We start from the raw sequence: 22,133 nt of genomic DNA, 5'->3' as shown, positions 1-22,133 counted from the left end.
GCGGATCATCTTGCGCCGGTTCAACCTCCTCCTCTCTACCCAGCGCTGGAAGTCAATGGTTGTCTAGTCGATTCCAGTTAGGGCCCTGAATACAGCCTTGTCGCTTATAAGGGTGGAGGGGTCACCGTCGGGGGCATAGGTATGCTCACGGATTGGCGGGATAAGATCTTCCACATCATGAGTTGGCGCAGGAAGTCATTTGTTGTCAGCATCATAAATCGCCTAATAGTGAGAAAGATCTGTTTCTTCAGCCAATTTGCTTGCTAATGGGCGCATTTCCTTTGTCAAAGCTCGAAGATCGTCATTGTCAAACTCTGACCCGTCTTCCTTTATGCTCGGATAGCCGCTTCCTATGTCAGCCGAGTCAAGATCTTGTATCCAAGCTTTAGCCTAGATTAGCGCAGTCAGAGCACCCGCTCTTGCAGTTGATCTTTTTAACTCGTCCAACCGGGCAGGCAGCATTGACAACTTCTCTAATATTTCCTTGATCAAGGTTGGGGGCGGTTTGTTATGAGTAGTAGCACAAATGATCCGCTGGGGGCCGGAATATAACTGCTCTATAAGAGTATAGGCAGCTTTCAACTTCTTCTGCATGTTAGAGCCCAGATGGGTAATGCGAGATCCTGCATCATTGAACATACTAATAAACCGGTAGTTTATGGGATAATACTTGTTGAAGCTTATCATAAGGGTTCTTACCAAACACAGCAGCAGTCATGGCATTAATTTGCCGCTTCAAGCCAGGCAGTTCTTCGGTTACCGGTTTAAGAGCTGTTTCAGCGTCCTCCGCCCGCTTTAGCAGAGTTGCTTTTTCAGCGTCCCATCCTGCCTGTTCGCTTTTGAAGCTTTCCTTCAGTGGTTCCATGGTGGCTAAAGTGCCAGTCAGCTCCTCTTTAGCCTTGGAAGTTTCTTCTTGATGGGACTTGATGTTTTCCTGAAGGTCGGCGATTTGAGATTCCTTTTTGCTCAAATCAGCCTGCAAGAGACATTTAATGAGTTGGAAGTGAATATTTGAAGTCCCAAGCACATAACAAGTTATACACTTGGCACTTGGGGGCTAATCACTACTAGGAAAATGCTTATAGGTAGACATTTAGTAGTAGCGTTGGTTAGAGACCCCACGCTACTGCTATTTAGCAGTAGCGCCGGCCAGCACCAGCGCTACAAGCGCACATTAGCAGTAGCGCTGTATTTCACGGCCAGCGCTACAGCTAATGGGCCACGCTCGGCCCCCTGTTGCAGCTTTAGCTATAGCGTTGGGCCTCCTCCCCCACGCTGCCGTTAGGCCCACCTCTGCTTCCTCTCCCTCGCCGGCCCGCACGCGCACCCCTCTCCCCTCACTCACACTCACACACTCACACCAGATCGAATCCCTCCCCCGATCCGGCCGCTGCCCCCGCATCCTACTTTGGCCACCCTCCCCGCGCGGGCCCCTCTTCCTCCGTTGGCCGCCCTTCCCCGCGCCGGCCCTCCTAGTTAAAAAAATGTAGGTTTTTAGAATAATTTAGGTTATGCATGATCGAACCCTTGCTTGGACATATTAGGTATGAACCCTAGTTAATTCGTATGAACCCTAGGTTTTTAAATTTAGCTAGGTTTTAAAGTTAGGATAGAAATTTAGCTAGGTTTTTAATTAGGTTTAGTTAATATAATTCAGGTGTTTTAAGTGTATTTAAAAGAGTTTTAGGTGTTTTAGTTGTTTTAGGTGTAGTTCACAGAATTTTAGGTGTTTTAGTTGTTTTAGGTGTAGTTAACAAAATTCTAGTTATTTTTTTAGTTAAATCAATTGTTGTTATTTTTTTAGTTAAAGCAATTTTTCCTGTTAATATGCAAATTTGCAGTGGACATGTCATGCATATTTTGAACATGTCACATTTTGGACATGTCATATTTTTCCGAGTGGCCTATGTTTTGCCAGAAATGTCAATTCGTTTACGTTCTGGCAAATTTCACACTACTAGGAAAAGGGCTAAAGATGAGATTGACAATAATGACGCACTGTACATGTGGTGCGCCATTACTAAATACTAATGGCGCACCATGTGTTGGTATGCCATTAGTGTGCAAATACTAATGGCGCACCACATCCACGATGCGCCATTAGTAAAAAAAATTTATTTTTTTTCAAAACTACTAATGGCGCACCGTGGGTGTGGTGCGCCATTACTAGTTGAACTACTAATTGCGCACCAGATCCACGGTGCGCCATTAGTAAAAAAAATTTAATTTTTTTCAAAATTACTAATGGCGCACCGTGGGAGTGGTGTGCCATTACTAGTTGAACTACTAATGGCGCACCATGCCACGGTGCGCCATTAGTAACTTGGCCACCACTTCCACCGAATGCACCCCCCCCTGGTGGACCGCCTTTTCAGTTTTACAAAAAATAAAAAAAATGATGGAAATGTCAAAAAAAATAAAATAAAATAAGTTTCCCATGTGATATGTGGTCTAGTTGTTAGCAAAATTTACAAACATGAATTTTCAACTTCTTTGCAAAATCTCTCGAGAATTTGTAAAAATGGGCATAACTTTTGCATACGAACTCGGATGAAAAAGTTTTTTATATGAAAAATCATCTACTCGAAAAGTTACATCCGAATTTAACTGGGGGAAACCCTTTAAACATTTTCAAAATCCTCAAAAACCTAACAGAAAAAAAAGTTACGGGGCTTTTAAGATCTGGGGAGGCAAAAAAATTCAAAAAAATTCAAACTTACTAATGGCGCACCTGCCCATGGTGTGCCATTAGTATCTTCCCGCCTTCAAAATTCAAAATCAATCAATAAAAATAAAAAAAGTTAGTAATGGCGCACCTGCCCATGGTGCGCCATTAGTATCTTCCCGCCTTCAAAATTCAAAATAAATCAAAAAAATAAAAAAGTTAGTAATTGCACACCTGCCCGCGGTGCGCCATTACTATGCCGTATATATGGCTGGGCGTGGTCCTCTCCTCCTTACCTCTTCATTCTTTCTCCTCCACTCCACCTCTCCTCCACTCCATATCCTCCACTCCATCTTCCCTTCTCTCCTCCACCATATTACCCTCCTCCTCTCCGGCGACCTCCTCCTCCTCCTCTCCGGCGACCTCCTCCTCCTCTCCGGCGACCTCCTTCTCCTCTCCGGTGAGCTCCTCCTCCCTCCTCTCCTCTCCTCCCCTCCCCTCACGGTTTCTCCTCCCTCCTCTCCGGTGAGCTCCTCCTCCCTCCTCTCCGGTGAGCTCCTCCTCCCTCCTCTCCTCCCATTCCCTCATGGTTTCTCCTTCATCCTCTTTGATGCTTCGGTGAACTCCTCTCCGGCGACCTCCTCCTCCTCTCCGGCGATGTAGGCGAGCGCCTCTCCAGTGACATCCTCCTCCTCCTCTCCGGCGAACTCCTCTCCGGCAAAAGAACACGGAAAAAGAACATACAAGATCCAAAAACAGGAACAAAATTTGAAATAATATCGTGCCAAAAAACAAGCAAAAAAAGAGCAAAAAATGGGCAAAAAATCACGATCCAGATCCAAATTAAAAATTCAAAAATAGCAATGGCGCACGGTGGGGGTTAGACGGTGCGCCACTACTATTTTCCCGCCTTCAAAATTCAAAAATACTAATGGCGCACCGTGGCCTATACTAATGGCGCACCAGTGGCCTATACTAATGGCGCACCGTGGCCTATACTAATGGCACACCAGTGGTGTGCCATTAGTATACCAGATACTAATGGCGCACCAGTGGTGCGCCATTAGTAAAAAATACTAGTGGCGTGATACTAATGGCGCACCAGTGATGCGCCATTAGTAGGCAAAACTGGTGCGCCATTAGTAGCCCTTTTCCTAGTAGTGTCAGGCGCTCGATATGTCTTGTTTTTAGCAAAGGTCATGCCAAATTTTGCTAAGTGTTTATTAATTTTGTTTCATAATTAAGCATTTTTTTCTCGACGTCGACAATGCCTATCCCGCATCCTTGTCGTCGACTCGGCGGAGGACTCCTGGTTGAGCCGAGGGGCCATGTCTGGGACTGGGCTCCGCCGGGCTAGTACTGGGTTGTGCTACCTTCTGGTGGGCGCAGCTTAGTGAGGAGCCAGCCCGTCGTCAACCCGGAGCTTCTTTGGTGGCGGTCACGTGTGCCTGCATCGGTGGAGAGGCTTGAGTCCCCCGCGCATGTGGTACAGCACCGTGTCATGGAGGAGAACGCGCACGTCCAACGCTACTTGGTTGCGTTGGCGAACGGCCGGTTCTCCAATACCTGGTAGATTCTTTGGGGATCTCACCGGAGCTATGATCCTGTGATGGTTCCTTTTCTTTGGGTGTCCACCGCGGCCCACTGAACCTAGAGGAGCTATTATTCGAGATGTATTAGTGATATTATATGATGATCTTTGCTACAAACTACTATATATGTATTCGATGATGGATTATTAATTACCTATTAGTTATTTGCTTATTGAATGCAAAAGATGAGCGCGGTTTGTGCTACAAACTACTATATATGTATTCATGATGGATTATATGATGATCTTTGCTACAAACTACTACAAACTACAAATTTTAGGTGTTTTAGTTGTTATATGATGATCTTTGCTACAAACTACTATATACGTATTCGATGATGGATTATTAATTACCTATTAGGAAATGTCTGACGACGAAAGGGAATTCACTATGTGCGACTACTGCGATGATGAGCGCGGTCTGTGCGACAGCCCTCATGTGGTAGAAGGTCAGCGCTTCAGCATCAAGCTCCAAGAGACCTTCGATGTTGAAATGGTACGCAACGACGACAAGTGTTTTTTTGTTATTTTTTGCACGACTTCTCTGCTTCTTCAACTTGTAATTTCCGTCTTTTACAATTCGACTAGCTTATCCCATGCCATGCAAGACGCTATGTCTTGGAGAAGATGGGTTTTGAAGATCATGAAAGAATGGAGACAAAGATAATTCAACTAAGGACCAATCATGGTTATGATTTTGCTGTAAATCTATACAATTCTGCACTACTAGGAAAAGGCATGCTAGTGGCGCACCGAATTTGCCTTCTAATGGCGCACTACCGGTGAGCCACTGGCATCACGCCATTAGAATTAAATTCTAATGGCGCACCACCGGTGCGCCATTAGTATCTGGTGTTCTAATGGCGCACCACGTAGTGCGCCATTAGTGTAGCCTGCAGTGCGCCATTAGAATGCCTCCTAGGGGGCCATATGTACCCATGTGCTTTGGCATTCTAATGGCGCACTAGCAGTTAATGCGCCATTAGTGTGATGATCACAGTGCGCCATTAGTGTCTTGTGTGGTGCGCCATTAGTATGAATATTAGGTTTTATTTTTTTTGCTTTTCTGATTTTTGCACAGGTTACAAAATATATTATTGGACAGAATATAGACAGCAGCACACAGCAACATCAGATTCATGGAATATAATAGAAGATTAGTCTCCGTATACAATTCATCATATTAGTCTCTGAATTCAAAAGACCGAACAAAGATAAAACATTACAAGTATCAAGACCGCGAGTATCGAGTTTGCCTTCACATTACAAGTCGATATCGATCATCTAAACTACCATCACATAGAAGAGAGCTGTGGTCATCACGATGAGCATCATCGCGATCAAACTGGTCTTCATCCGGTTCCTCCAACGCTCCCTCTCTCTCCCTCTAGATAGCGGGCGTATCTACATTCGGCCTCCGCCCTAGTGGTGTACCCTTTGTAACCGTTACCGCTGAAACGGTGAACCTGTCTCCGACACTCCTCCCAGTCGTCGTAGACTCCGGGAACCTTACCCTTGTACACGACATACGACAGCATCTCTATGCACAAGCCAAACAACAGACAATACATAAGCAATATGTAAGTATGCAACAAAAGGATCGGAAGAGAAAAGCAAGACATTAATAGCATGATTCATGGTCCTACTAATAAATAGCATCGATTACATCTAAGTTGAATGACTGTCCAAACCAAGTATAATTACAACATGAGCCAATCAATGTTTCAGAACTACACATCACTACTTTCGACTCGACTCATCGGACAGGAACGTGGATGAAGCCGCCATCTGTCGTGATGGTCATGAAATCGCGGTCGTTGTCACCCTGCATTTGTAGCATTTCATCTATCTCACTGTTGGACAGTTGATATCTGAGGAAGAACTGTCCCCAGGTATGAAGGACATCTTGATGGATGATGTCCGCAAACTCCGACTGGATGCGAGAGAATTCTTGTCTGAGGACCGCGTCCTGGACTGCCGACAAGCTCGCAGCCCAATCTTTGAGATTATCTAGTAGCAGAAGTTGATGATGGTCCCTTACGATCGCCCACATGTGATGGAGGGCATAGTAGGCATCCTTCTGACCGCCAGGCGGCTGCTTCACGCAGCAGAACTTCGTATTGTGTGAGAACATGTGCTTGCCGTACTTACGAACTGCCCTGGTGAAGGTGCCTCCAGATTTGGCGTAGGCGGGGAGAACATCATCAAGAACTTTCTTGACATTTGTGTAGTCTATCTTGGAGTTACGGTTCGGGTCTAAATACGTGGCCATGGAATATTTCGGGCTTAAGAGGATGAGTGTGCAATGTGTGTCACTGCACAGAACACGGAATGTTAGAAAAAAAAGAACGATCGAAATCTAAGAAATCATATGTTACGGGGCGGTTAAGGGATGACTTACTCGGGAAAGTAACCCACAAGGAAGTTATCCTTATCTGGGTTTGCCAGAATGACGCCTTCAAGGTGTGAACTCGCAACTTGGCGGTCCCCAGCGCTGCTCAAGTGCTTGGCACGCATGTAGAAGGGGTCGACTATCACAATGTCTGGGTTCTTGTCTCTAATGATCCGCATCTCCATACTCAGCGAAAACAGCCGAACGAAGGTGTAGTGCAGCGGATGAAGGTTAAACATAGCAAAGATGTCATCAAACCGCAGGACGATCGTACCCCCGATGTCGCCATCCACAAAGCCCTTGCCCTCTGGCACCTTGGCCACGAAAACCGGGTATGCCACATCCTTCTCTCTGAGACGCCGCTTCTCCAAAGAAAATACACTGTCATGCAGACTCCGCATAGCACCGGTCGCAGCATTCAGCATATTTGGCGGTAGCATCGCCCTACCCGCCACATGCACCCTCCTCGAGATATCCTTAGGTGAAGGTGGCCCGTCCCGAGCACGGATCGAACTCGGTGCCGGCTGGCTCGCACCGGCGCCCTCGTTAGTCTTTTGTTTCCGTCCCTTCTTCTTGAACTCCTGTAATGGGACCGAGTTCTGCTCACAGACCGCCTTCTTGAGCGTGTTGTGGCTGATAATATTTCGCACCTCAGCTATCTCAGGCTCGGTGAAGGCGGGAGCTGGAGGCGTGTCCTGAGAACTGAACGCCAGACGACGCCTGTTGCAATTAGATTTCTCCGCCGTACCAGCTAGATCGCGGTCGTCTTGGTTGGGTTCTTGAGAAAGAGGCCCGCAGAACTCGTCAGCGTACCCATGTTCGGCAAAGTACTTATCAACTTTGGTAAATGTACCGTCATCGTTGTCGTCGCCGTCCGGATCCTGTGCCATAGGGCTGCCCGGATCCTGTGCCATAGGGATGTCCAGCAGGTCCGGTAGCATTGCGGCGTTCTTGCCATGGCTTGGCGCCGGCACGACTGGCGGTCTTGTCTGTGGGGTGGTGTCCCCCGTACCCAAACGAATCTGGCTCTTCGGCCAAAGCAGGGGCTAGTTTACGCAGGTGCTGAGGGTCATCTCATCTTATTCGTCAGCCCCAGCGGGTCGAATCGGAGGTAACAGCTCGTCGTAGCCTGGCAGCACCCGAATCACTTCAACCCTATACATTGTGGGTGGCATCGGATTACCGTGGAACATGGGGTTGCCCGGTTGAACGATTTTTCCCTTGGCGACATCGACCAACTCGGCGCCCACGAAGTGCAGAAGATTGCAAGGAATGTCGGCGGTGCCCTGCAAAAACATGTACAGGGCGTCAGGGATGCCCAGTCAAAGGCAAGGAGATGAAGTCATCGGCCGAGAGGCTTAGTAACCATGATGCCGTCGAGCTCGGCTAATGTCGAGGCACCGCCAACGGCGGGCGTGCAACTGACAGAGGGGGTGCTTGCTGGCGAGGTGCCGGCCGGCGTAATCCCGGGTGCATTAAGCTCCAATGCCGTCCCGGCGCCAGAGACACGAATACCGCCTCCGCCGGAGACACCAATGGCGCCGCCGCCGAAGACACCAATGGCGCCGCCGCCGGAGACACCAATGGCGCCGCTGGGGACACCAATGGAGCCGCCTGCGCGCTATGCGAGTTGCTGGCCGTGAAGCTGGGAACCGGGGGAGGCCCATGTTGGCCGCCCGCAATCCATGTCGTCAGCCCATGAATCAACGTAGGCACCATGGCGTTGAGCGTCGTTCCAAGTTGTTGTTGCAATTGCTCTTGGACAAGCTCCGGAATCCGCGGCACTTGTGCCTTGAGTTCTTCAACCTCGCGCGTCTAGCTTTCTGAGCTGGTCTTTTTCTCCTTCCGCACACCAGCGGTATAGTATGACCCCCATTTTTTGGACAAGCATTTGTCGGCCACACGACTAGCTGACATCGGCTTAGTGAGATTATCCTTGTTTTTCATTACGTTCAACGCCCTATTTAAAGGGGTTTCGAAAGGGGAGCTCTTAGACGACCCGACGCTACTGCTTTCAGTGTCCTGCGAAAGGAACGTGAACCATTTAGAAATATTGGGGATTAATTAGAGTGCAAACATATGGAGCTAATTACGCGGGGGTGTATTCCTTACCAGAAGAAGCTCAAGCGCCCTAGTCTTCGGATCCGTGGTAAGCTCCTTTGTTATCGGGTCCTCCTTGTACCGGGCCCTGACATAGTTCCTGGTCTGCTTGTTACCGCTGTATTTCTCGAAGCGGGGCGGTAGGCCTTGCTCGGCACGCTCCGCATCCTCCTTGTCCCATATAGGCTCCGCCACTCTGTAACCGCCGGGACCGAGTTTGTGTTCCCCTAAGTTCAACTCCCGCATTTCTTTCCCCCACTGACTTGATTCGGAGGTAGCACTGCTCTCGCACTTGATCTTGAACTCCTTGTACTCATCTTCGCTCATTAAAGGATATTTCGCCTTGATCTTCTCATAACTATCACCTTTATCAATCATTCTCTTCACCGCGCTTTTCCAAGTAGACAGGGTCGTGCTCATCTTCGTGAGGGTGGCACTGTTCACTTTATTCCTTGAGAGGCATGTGTTTTCAAATTCGGCGGGGAACTTGTATCGTTCGTGCAGCTTCGTGAAGAGGAGGTTGCGCAAATTCCCTCGGTCCTTATGCCTAAGGTTCTCGGTGTTGATCGAGACGGTGCTCCGGATAATGCACCCGAGCTGAACCGAGTACCCCTTGACTATATGTTTGGGCTCCGTTGGATTCCTGTCGGAGTCCACTTTAGTGAATTCCTCCTTGACGGTGCAGAGCGCATTCGGGCGCCGGTCCTTCCTTTGCTTCTTCTATTGGCTGCCATCTATGTGTGCGCCGCCATCATCAGTGGTGGCATCCTCGGCGGCACCATCAGTGGTGTCATCCCCGACGCCACTAGGGGTTGTGTAATCAGGATCGGTGTCTTCCACGGCGTCCTCATAGCAGTGAGGTTGTTCCTCCATCTCCTGGGATAGCTCCCAGAATTGCTTGCCGCCCGAACCACCGGCCTCATCGTTGTGGGCCATGTTTTTCTCTAAATAGGAAAAAAGTTTGGTCAAAAAGTTGTTTATTGTCAAGGAACAAGATCATGGTCTCATCATTTAGGGTTTGTCGACACCGAGGAACCCTAAAAGCCTAAGCTTTCATCATTTAGGGTTTGTCGACACCGAGGCACCCTAAAAGCCTAAGCGTACATCATTTAGGTTCTCATCGACACCGAGGCATCCGGGGCAGCCAAGTTAAGTTTTCATCATTTAGGGTTTATCGATGCCGAGGCACCCTAGGTTGGGCCTAATGACATGGCACTAATCACTTGGCTCTATTGCCACCTATGGTTTAATACAACAAGAATAAAGGGGCAGTTGATCCTACTTAATTAAGTACTAAGATACCCCGGCCCATGCATTAGTAGCAAGTACCTCATATGTCTGATTTTTAGCAAAGTCATGCTAAAATTCACGGAAAATTTCAGCATGACCTTTGCTGAAAATAGGACATATGGAGTACCCGAATTTGCTAGAACGGAAGTTAATCGACATTCTGGCAAACTCAAGGGCCTCTCGGGGTACCTGCAAAATCATCACGACACGAAGGGCCTCTCAAGGGCCTCAAGCAGCAGCGCGGTTTGTGCTACAAACTACTATATATGTATTCATGATGGATTATACGATGATCTTTGCTACAAACTACTACAAACTACAAATTTTAGGTGTTTTAGTTGTTTTATGATGATCTTTGCTACAAACTACTATATATGTATTCGATGATGGATTATTAATTACCTATTAGGAAATGTCTGACGACGAAAGGGAATTCACTATGTGCGACTACTGCGAAGATGAGCGCGGTCTGTGCGACAGGCCTCATGTGGTAGAAGGTCGGCGCTTCAGCATCAAGCTCCAAGAGACCTTCGATGTTGAAACGGTACGCAACGAAGACAAGTGTTTTTTTGTTATTTTTTGCATGACTTCTCTGCTTCTTCAACTTGTCATTTCCGTCTTTTACAATTCGACTAGCTTATCCCATGCCATGCAAGACGCTATGTCTTGGAGAAGATGGGTTTTGAAGATCATGAAAGAATGGAGACAAAGATAATTCAACTAAGGACCCATCATGGTTATGATTTTGCTGTAAATCTATACAATTCTGCACTACTAGGAAAAGGCATGCAAGTGGCGCACCGAATTTGCCTTCTAATGGCGCACTACCGGTGCGCCACTAGCATCACGCCATTAGAATTAAATTCTAATGGCGCACCACCGGTGCGCCATTAGTGTCTGGTGTTCTAATGGCGCACCACGTAGTGCGCCATTAGTATAGCCTGCAGTGCGCCATTAGAATGCCTCCCAGGGGGCCATATGTACCCATGTGCTTTGGCATTCTAATGGCGCACTAGCAGTTAATGCGCCATTAGTGTGATGATCACAGTGCGCCATTAGTGTCTTGTGTGGTGCGCCATTAGTATGAATATTAGGTTTTATTTTTTTTGCTTTTATGATTTTTGCACAGGTTACAAAATATATTATTGGACAGAATATAGACAGCAGCACATAGCAACATCAGATTCATCGAATACAATAGAAGATTAATCTCCGAATACAATTCATCATATTAGTCTCTGAATTCAAAAGACCGAACAAAGATAAAACATTACAAGTCTCAAGACCGCGAGTATCGAGTTTGCCTTCACATTACAAGTCGATATCAATCATCTAAACTACCATCACATAGAAGAGAGCTGTGGTCATCACGATGAGCATCATCGCGATCAAACTGGTCTTCATCCGGTTCCTCCAACGCTCCCTCTCTCTCCCTCTAGATAGCGGGCGAATCTACATTCGGCCTCCGCCCTAGTGGTGTACCCTTTGTAACTGTTACTGCTGAAACGGTGAACCTGTCTCCGACACTCCTCCCAGTCGTTGTAGACTCTGGGAACCTTACCCTTGTACACGACATACGAAAGCATCTCTATGCACAAGCCAAACAACAGACAATACATAAGCAATATGTAAGTATGCAACAAAAGGATCGGAAGAGAAAAGCAAGACATTAATAGCAAGATTCATGGTCCTACTAATAAATAGCATCGATTACATCAAAGTTGAACGACTGTCCAAACCAAGTATAATTACAACATGAGCCAATCAATGTTTCAGAACTACACATCACTACTTTCGACTCGACTCATCGGACAGGAACGTGGATGAAGCCACCATCTGTCGTGATGGTCATGAAATCGCGGTCGTTGTCACCCTGCATTTGTAGCATTTCATCTATCTCACTGTCGGACGGTTGATATCTGAGGAAGAACTGCCCCGAGGTATGAAGGACATCTTGATGGATGATGTCCGCAAACTCCGACTGGATGCGAAAGAATTCTTGTATGAGGACCGTGTCCTGGACTGCCGACAAGCTCGCGGCCCAATCTTTGAGATTATCTGGTAGCAGAAGTTGATGATGGTCCCTTACGATTGCCCGCATGTGATGGAGGGCGTAGTAGGCATCCTTCTGACCGCCAGGCGGCTGCTTGACGCAGTAGAACTTCGTATTGTGTGAGAACATGTGCTTGCCGTACTTATGAACTGCCCTGGTGAAGGTGCCTCCAGATTTGGCGTAGGCGGGGAGAACATCATCAAGAACTTTCTTGACATTTGTGTAGTCTATCTTGGAGTTACGGTTCGGGTCTAAATACGTGGCCATGGAATATTTCGGGCTTAAGAGGATGAGTGTGCAATGTGTGTCACTGCACAGAACACGGAATGTTAGAAAAAAAAGAACGATCAAAATCTAAGAAATCATATGTTACGGGGCGGTTAAGGGATGACTTACTCGGGAAAGTAAGCCACGAGGAAGTTATCCTTATCTGGGTTTGCCAGAATGATGCCTTCGAGGTGTGAACTCGCAACTTGGCGGTCCCCAGCGCTGCTCAAGTGCTTGGCACGCATGTAGAAGGGGTCGACTATCAAGATGTCTGGGTTCTTGTCTCTAATGATCCGCATCTCCATACTCAGCGAAAACAGCCGAACGAAGGTGTAGTGCAGCGGATGAAGGTTAAACATAGCAAAGATGTCATCAAACCGCAGGACGATCGTACCCCCGATGTCGCCATCCACAAAGTCCTTGCCCTCTGGCACCTTGGCCACGAAAACCGGGTATGCCACATCCTTCTCTCTGAGATGCCGCTTCTCCAAAGAAAATACACTATCATGCAGACTCCGCATAGCACCGGTTGCAGCATTCAGCATATTTGGCGGTAGCATCGCCCTACCCGCCACATGCACCCTCCTCGAGATATCCTTAGGTGAAGGTGGCCCGTCCCGAGCACGGATCGAACTCGGTGCCGGCTGGCTCGCACCGGCGCCCTTGTTAGTCTTTTGTTGCCATCCCTTCTTCTTGAACTCCTGTAATGGGACCGAGTTCTGCTCACAGACCGCCTTCTTGAGCGTGTTGGGGCTGATAATATTTCGCACCTCAGCTATCTGAGGCTCGGTGAAGGCGGGAGCTGGAGGCGTGTCCTGAGAACTGAACGCCAGACGACGCCTGTTGCAATTGGATTTCTCCGCTATACCAGCTAGATCGCGGTCGTCTTGGTTGGGTTCTTGAGAAAGAGGCCCGCGGAACTATTCAACGTACCCATGTTTGGCAAACTACTTATCAACTTTGGTAAATGTACCATCGTCGTTGTCGTCGCTGTCCGGATCCTGTGCCATGGGGCTGTCCGGATCCTGTGCCATAGGGATGTCCGGCAGGTCCAGTAGCATTGCGGCGTTCTTGCCATGGTTTGGCGCCGGCACAACTGGCGGTCTTGTCTGTGGGGTGGTGTCCCCCGCCCCCAAACGAATGTGGCTCTTCGGCCAAAGCAGGGGCCAGTTTACGCAGGTGCTGAGGGTCATCTCATCTTCTTCGTCGGCCCTAGCGGGTCGAATCGGAGGTAACAGCTTGTCGCAGCCTGGCAGCACCCGAACCACTTCAACCCTATACATTGTGGGTGGCATCGGATTACCCTGGAACATGGGGTTGCCCGGTTGAACGATTCTGCCCTTGGCGACATCGACCAACTCGGCGCCCACGAAGTGCAGAAGAGTGCAAGGAACGTCGGCAGTGCCCTGCGAAAACATGTACAGGGCGTCAGGGATGCCCAGTCAAAGGCAAGGAGATGAAGTCATCGGCCGAGAGGCTTAGTTACCATGATACCGTCGAGCTCGGCTAATGTTGAGGCACCGCCAACGGCGGGCATGCAACTGACGGAGGGGGCGCTTGCTGGCGAGGTGCCGGCCGGCGTACACCCGGGTGCATTAAGCTCCAATGCCCATGCCGGCGCCAGAGACATGAATACCGCCTCCGCCGGAGACACCAATCGCGCCACCGCCGGAGACACCAATGGGACCGCCGGAGACACCAATGGAGCCGCCTGCGCGCTGTGCGAGTTGCTGGCCGTGAAGCTGGGAACCGGGGGAGGCCCATGTTGGCCGCCCGCAATCCATGTCGTCAGCCCATGAATCAACGTAGGCACCATGGCGTTGAGCGTCGTTCCAAGTTGTTGTTGCAATTGCTCTTGGACAAGCTCCGGAATCCGCGGCACTTGTGCCTTGAGTTCTTCAACCTCGCGCGTCTGGCTTTCCGAGCTGGTATTTTTCTCCTTCCGCACACCAGCGGTATAGTATGACCCCCATTTTGTGGACAAGCCTTTGTCGGCCACACGACCAGCTGACGTCGGCTTAGTGAGATTATCCTTGTTTTTCATTACGTTCAACGCCCTATTTAAAGGGGTGTCGAAAGGGGAGCTCTTAGACGACCCGGCACTACTGCTTTCAGTGTCCTGCGAAAGGAACGTGAACCATTTAGAAATATTGGGGATTAAATAGAGTGCAACCATATGGAGCTAATTACGCGGGGGTGTATTCCTTACCAGAAGAAGCTCAAGCGCCCTAGTCTTCGGATCCGTGGTAAACTCCTTTGTTATCGGGTCCTCCTTGTACCGGGCCCTGACATAGTTCCTGGTCTGCTTGTCACCGCTGTATTTCTCGAAGCGGGGCGGTAGGCCTTGTTCGGCACGCTCCGCGTCCTCCTTGACCCATATAGGCTCCGCCACTCTGTAACTGCCGGGACCGAGTTTGTGTTCCCCTAAGTTCAACTCCCGCATTTCTTTCCCCCACTGACTTGATTCGGAGGTTGCACTGCTCTCGCACTTGATCTTGAACTCCTTGTACTCATCTTCTCTCATCAAAGGATATTTCGCCTTGATCTTCTCATAACTATCACCTTTATCAATCATTCTCTTCACCGCGCTTTTCCAAGTAGACAGGGTCGTGCTCATCTTCGTGAGGGCGGCACTGTTCACTTTATTCCCTGAGAGGCATGTGTTTTCAAATTTGGCGGGGAACTTGTATCGTTCGTGCAGCTTCATGAAGAGGAGGTTGCACAAATTCCCTCGGTCCTTATGCCTAAGGTTCTCGGTGTTGATCGAGACGGTGCTCCGGAGAATGCACCCAAGCTGAACCGAGTACCCCTTGACTATATGTTTGGGCTCCGTTGGATTCCTGTCGGAGTCCACTTGAGTGAATTCCTCCTTGACGGTGCAGAGCGCATTCGGGCGCCGGTCCTTCCTTTGCTTCTTCGGTTGGCTGCCATCTATGTGTGCGCCGCCATCATCAGTGGTGGCATCCTCGGCGGCACCATCAGTGGTGTCATCCCCGACGCCACTAGGGGTTGTGTAATCAGGATCGGTGTCTTCCACGGGGTCCTCATAGCGGTGAGGTTGTTCCTCCATCTCCTGGGATAGCTCCCAGAATTGCTTGCCGCCCGAACCACCGGCCTCATCGTGTGGGCTATGTTTCGCTCTAAATAGGAAAAAAGTTTGGTCAAAAAGTTGGTTATTTTCAAGGAACAAGATCATGGTCTCATCATTTAGGGTTTGTCGACACCGAGGAACCCTAAAAGCCTAAGCTTTCATCATTTAGGGTTTGTCGACGCCGAGGCACCCTAAAAGCCTAATCGTACATCATTTAGGTTCTCATCGACACCGAGGCATCCGGGGCAGCCAAGTTAAGTTTTCATCATTTAGGGTTTATCGATGCCGAGGCACCCTAGGTTGGGCCTAATGACTTGGCACTAATCACTTGGCTCTATTGCCACCTATGGTTTAATACAACAAGAATAAAGGGGCAGTTGATCCTACTTAATTAAGTACTAAGATACCCTGGCCCATGCATTAGTAGCATGTACCTCATATGTCCGATTTTTAGCAAAATCATGCTAAAATTCACGGAAAATTTCAGCATGACCTTTGCTGAAAATAGGACATATGGAGTACCCGAATTTGCCGGAACGGAAGTTAATCGACATTCCGGCAAACTCAAGGGCCTCTCGGGGTACCTGCAAAATCATCACGACACGAAGGGCCTCACAAACTATAGTTCACAAATCTGATTAGGTAATTTGATTAGGCCCCCCACGCTTCTGCAAACCAGCCCAGTGTTCCAACCAGTGAGAGACTTGACTAATAACTTAGTCAATAATATACTATTCTTAAACATCAACCACAAGATAACTGTAATCTTAAGAGGTACTTTAATAAACCATAATTTTCTAAAATGACATCTAACTTGCAAAGCTTTGATCATCAGGTACATTGATCTAATGGTAAATTCACCACATGTAGTTAATGTCCACACGCACTTATCTCTCTCCTCACTTTGAACCACGTCCTCACAGAGATATTGCAACTGCTGCTCAGCCAAATCACCCAATCTCCTCCTAATTTTGACATTATCCCAACAACCCCCAATCACCTCTGCTACAGTAATATTAAAACTGGTGTTAGCATTATACAATCTATGGAACTTACTACATAGTGGAACATTACCTAATCCATCATGGAGATTTGTGCACTGTAGTTTGTGCACAAATCTCCTGTCATCATCAGTAAGTTCACAAATCTTTCATCATCAGTAAGTTCACAGTGGAACATCATCTACAGTGCACAAATCTGAACCTAGGAACCTAGGAACACAGGAGAGGGAGGAAGGAGGAAGGAGGAGTGGTACCTGGGCGGGAGGACGGCGGCTGCGGCAGCAGCGGCTGGAGGACAGCGTCGTCGACGAACTCGAGGGCGGGGGCACCGGATGCTCCTCTTGTTAATGGGGGAGGGGAGGGGCTGGAGGCAAACCCTAGCCGCCAAGCGCACGAGTGCTGCAGCTAGGTGGAGTAACCTCTGCCGGAGACGATGGAGCAGGTGGCTGGCATCGTTGTTGGTGAGGAGCAAGTGGCCGGCGTCGTGGTTGGTGAGGAGAGCGCGAGGAAGAGCGCCCCGTGCGCGATGAGGAGGCGCGGCGTCGGCGTCGTGGGTCGGGAGGCGGCGCATGTAGGGGGAGGCGGCGCTCGAGGGGGAGGAAGGGGAGCGGGAGACGGCGGGGGCGCGTGGGCGGCTGCGGCGCCGTGGGTCGGGGCTGCGGCGGCGGCGCGGTGGAGGGAGGGACGAGGGAGGGAGCGGCGCGGTGGAGGGATAGGAAGGACGAAGTGTCTGGCGAGGGCAGTAGGTGGAGTGGGGGAGGGTTCTAATGGCGCACCTCCCCTCGGTGCGCCATAAGTACGACTATTCTAATGGCGCACCTGCCCTCAGTGCGCCATTAGAATTTTGTTTTAATCTAGCCCACTAACCATATCTACAGCCTACCCCTATCTACAACAGAACCCACCCACTAGCCCGACTAGTCACCAGGCAGCACACACACAAGGAGGTCCTGGGATCGATTCCCAGGCTCCCCAATATTTTTTTATGCATTTTAAATGTTGTTTTTGATATTTATTTGTGTTTAAATATGTTCAAACTTGTTTAAATCATAACAGTAATATTTTTTTATAAAAACAGTAATAATTTTTTAAAAAACATGTTCAAATTTGTTACTTGAAAATATCATCGGCGGCGGCGGTGGAGCCGGGGAGGGTGCGGGGGGTGCCCGTTGGCGGCGCTGGAGCGGGGGAGGTTGCGGGGGGGCGGGTGCTCGTCGGCGGCGGTGGAGCGGGGGAGGGCTGCGGTGGGTCGTCGGCGGCGGTGGAGCTAGCGGGGGAGGGTGTGGGTGGGATCGAGATGGAGGGGGATCGAGATCGAGATGGAAGGGGAATCGAGATCGAGATGGAAGGGGATCGAGATCAAGTGTCCTCGTGAATTCAAAAAGTGCCCATGAAATTTAAAAATATTCATGATATCAAAAAGTGCCCATGAAATATAATCGAAAATGAGGACTACGAGTTAAATACAATCGATCTTAGCTAGCTATCTGTTCACAATCTTCTTGCCCTTCTTTTTTGCAAATGGAGTTCTTCTGTGGAACGGACGTCCTTTAGGTAGGGTGGTCCTGCTTCTTCTTGTGGTGTGTGCTGCTACTTCATCGTCATCGTCATCTTCGATCTTCGGGTCGCCGTACTTGTCGAAGTCTTCCTCATTGGCTACTCCATCCATTCCGATGATCTTCCTTTTGCCTCTCCTCACGACAACACGACTGGGCTTTGACGGGTCGGTAATGAAGAAGCATTGGTCCACTTGGGAAGCCAGTACCCATGGCTCATTTTTCGCGGTGAAGTTTGCGCCCGCGGTCTTGGATTTGGCATCGGGTATAACCATGGTGGTGAAATATCGGTCTCCTTTTAGGACGCTCTTGGCCCATCTGACACGGAACATCGGGACCTTCTCTCCAGCGTAGCTCAGCTCCCAGATCTCCTTGATCCTTCCGTAGTATCTGTCCTTGTCGTTACCGGTGTAGGATTCCATCGTTACCCCGGAGTTCTGATAACCATCGCTCTTCATGTCCTTGTCCTCGGTGTAGAATGTGTAGCCGTTGATATCGTACGCCTCATAGGTCATCAGGTTGTGCTCGGCGCCCTGTGACAAGGCGAATATGAGTTGTTCTTCCGTGGAAGAATCTTCATGTAAAGGGTACGACGGAAGCTTCTGCTTGAACCAACGCGTGAAACATGAGTTGTGCTCTTTGAGTATATCTCCGTCCGTCCTCTGTTGGCCTCGGTCATTGTACGTCTTCTCAATAAAGGTTTTGTGCTCTACCACCCAAGGATCGACCACGTCTATGTGTTGTAGCGCGGCTAGGTTTGCTCTTTCAAAGTCGGCGAGTCGACCCTCGAAGTCGACATGCATTTCGCGGCGACCCTCACGGTGACCCCATCCAGCGAGCCTACCGAGGTGCATGTTGACGGGAAGACCAACGGGGTTCTCGATGCCTAGATAATTCGTGCAGTAGGAGATGCACTCTTCAGTCAGAAAGCCCCTAGCTATACTTCCCTCTGGACGTGACATGTTGCGAACGTATCATTTGATGACACCATTCATCCTTTCGAACGGCATCATGCTGTGCAGGAACGTCGGCCCGAGTTGGATGATATCCTCCACGATATGGACCAGCAGATGCACCATAACGTCGAAGAATGCGGGCGGGAAGTACATCTCAAGCTCGCATAGTATCACCACGATCTCTTCCTGTAGCCTTCTGAGTTGCCTCACGCCAATCGACTTCCAAGAGATGTCGAAAAAGTTGCATAGGCCAAATAGCGTTACACGAACGTGCGCGTCCATGATCCCACGGATTGCAACTGGAAGTATCTGCATCATCAGCACGTGACAGTCGTGAGACTTCATCCCGCTGAACTTCTGCTTTGCTGGGTCTAGGTATCTGCTTATCTTCCCCGCGTAACTGTAAGGAAGTTTTACTCCTAGGAGGCAGGTGAAAAACTGCTCGATCTCCTCCTGACTTAGAGTGAAGCACGCGGGAGGGTAGTTATTTCCGGTCTTCTTGGCCTTTTTGCCTTTGCGACGACTTTCTATGTCCTGCTTCACCTCATCATCATCATCATCATCATCATCATCATCATCATAATCATCATCATTAGCGTGAAGCTCCTTCCTGATGCCCATTGATTTCAAGTCTGCCCTTGCTTTCGGCCCATCTTTGGTCCTCTCTGGCATGTTGAGCAGGGTACCAAGCAGACTCTCGCACACGTTCTTCGTGATATGCATGACATCAAGGCTGTGAGGCACACGGTGGATCTTCCAGTACGGCAAGTCCCAGAAAACAGACCTCGTTTTCCATACCTTTAGCAGCGGCTCTGGCGCCTTTCGTTTCTTTCCTGGCTCTGGCGCCTTCTGCTTCTTTCCCAGTAGTGGGCAGTCTGTCCAATTTTTCAACACCTCGTCTATTTCCTCGCCGCTCCTCGTACATGGGCGTTTTCGGGGTTCGGTTTCACCATCGAACAGATCCTTGCGTTTCCTCCACATGTCATCGTCGCGAAGCCACCTTCGATGTCCCATGAACACGGTTTTCGAAGACCCGGGATATCTATCTAGCTGGCGATACGTTGTGTCATCCATGCACCTTACGCATCCAGAAAATCCGTGGACTACCTGCCCCACGAGATATCCGTAACCGAGATAGTCGTGCACCGTCGTGAGTAGTGCGGCTCTCATAGGGAAATATTCTTTGTCTACGGCGTCCCACGTATTGGCTGGCGTTTTCCATAGCGTGTCTAGCTCCTCCTTCAGCAGGCCCAGATACAGATTGATGTCGTTCCCTGGTTGTTTCGGCCCTTCAATTAGCATACTCATGTGAATGTACTTCCTCTTCATGCACAACCAGGGGGGAAGGTTGTACATCCACACAAACACAGGCCAGGTGCTATGTGTGCTTCTCTGGCTGCCAAACGGATTGACTCCATCGGTGCTCGCGCCCAGCATGATGTTCCTTGGATCCTTCCCAAATTCTGGGTATTTGAAGTTCAACGCTTGCCACTGGCTCGCATCCTTAGGGTGACTCAGCATCTTGTCTTTTTTATTTATCTCCGGATCATTTCCGTCATCTTCCCGCTTCTTCTCCTCCCTATCCACGTGCCAACGCAGGAGCTTTGCTACCTTAGGGTCCGCGAAATACCGCTGCAGACGAGGAGTGATCAGAAAGTACCACACCGATTTTCGAGGAGCTTTCTTCCTCTTCTTGTATCGAGTGACGCCACACACCGGACATATGCTAGACTCCGCGTGCTCGTCCCGATAAATGATACAATTGTTCATGCACACATGGTATTTCACGTGCGGTAAATCCAGAGGACACACGATTTTCTTCGCCTCCTCGAAACTGGTCGGGCACTTGTTCCCCTTGGGAAGACGTTCGTGCCAGAATGACATGTTCTCGTCGAAGCATGCGTCGGTCATTTTGTGTTTTCCTTCATCTCCAGAGCCATGAGCGTTACTTTCAGGCGGGTATCCTCGGGCCTGCATCCTTCATACAATGGAGTAACCACGTCTATCTCCAGTTGATCCGGCTTGGCTTTCTCTTGGGCGGCAGCTCTTGCGTTATCCGTCTGCTTGAGAAGCAGCTCTTGAATATGAGGGTCCTGCACCCAGCCTCCATCGTCGTCTGCTCCGGCATCTTCATCTTCATTATCATGCCCTTTGTCTTGATCTTCCTCATCATCATGTACGACATCTTCTACATGATGACTGTGTATAGCATCACCGTCGTGATCATGTCCTGGAGATTCTTTGTCTTCTCGCCCGCCCTCGCCGTGGTGGTACTTGTCTTGTTGCCCTTCCTCATTTCTTGCCCGGTCCCCATGGACGACTTCATAGTCATCTTCATCACCTTGCCACCGATAGCCATCCATGAAACCACGCAAGAGCAGGTGGTCCCGCACCTGCCCGGAATCCGGGTCCGCAGTAAGGCTCTTCAGCTTGCATCTTCGACACGGACATCTTATCTCCGTCTCGTTCTTTTGAAGCATCTCGGCCTTCGCGGAGATCAAAAACCTATTCACGATGTCTTCAGTCATCGTGCGGACCATGGTCGCCTACGGGGTAGAGCAAAATGATATTTTAGAACCAAGAAAAAATTTGGCATGACCTTCCCTAAAAATAGGACCAAAAAGAATGCATAGTGCAAAAATTCTGGCTGAAACGGAAATGAATCAAAACATTCCGGCAATATATTGGAAACTATCGCATTTCAAATACCGGTACCTTCAAACACAAACATATATGCAACTCCACAAACACATGCAACACCACAAACATACATAGATCTAGCTAGGCCACAAAAAGTGCATGTGCACGTTGTTGGAGCGAGCTAGGGAGAAAAAAAGTAGATCTACATCATGAAGATAGCTTTCCCCTTACTTACCTATCAAAAAAAGGTAATTTCACCACTTAATTTTGATGAATCTATGGTGGAAATGAGGTGAGGAGGAGGAGATGGCCGAAAGCTTGGAGAAGGAGGTGGAGGGAATGAAGTGGGGAAAGTGAGTGGGTAGGTGTGGGGCTGTCCAAAATATCTTGTTGGGGTCCCAGGTTACTAATGGCGCACCACCAGCAAATGCGCCATTAGTAACCCTGGTTACTAATGGCGCACCTGCAGGTGGTGCGCCATTAGTAGTTTTCCAAAAAAGTAAATATATATATATATATATATATATATAT

General features: G+C 49.1%; 1 pseudogene; it reads right to left on the bottom strand.

Annotated features, from left to right (window-relative positions):
• Nucleotides 1–390: 390 nt before the first annotated feature.
• On the bottom strand, nucleotides 391–20,902 carry LOC147967499 (uncharacterized; annotated as a pseudogene).
• Between the last annotated feature and the right edge of the window lie 1,231 nt (nucleotides 20,903–22,133).

Source organism: Triticum urartu, chromosome 5A (assembly GCF_056163025.1).
Source record: "Triticum urartu cultivar PI428250 chromosome 5A, HENAU_Tu73, whole genome shotgun sequence".
Lineage (NCBI taxonomy): Eukaryota > Viridiplantae > Streptophyta > Magnoliopsida > Poales > Poaceae > Triticum > Triticum urartu.
Note: the sequence above shows the minus strand (reverse complement) of the source record. Positions and strands in the feature narration are given on the sequence as shown.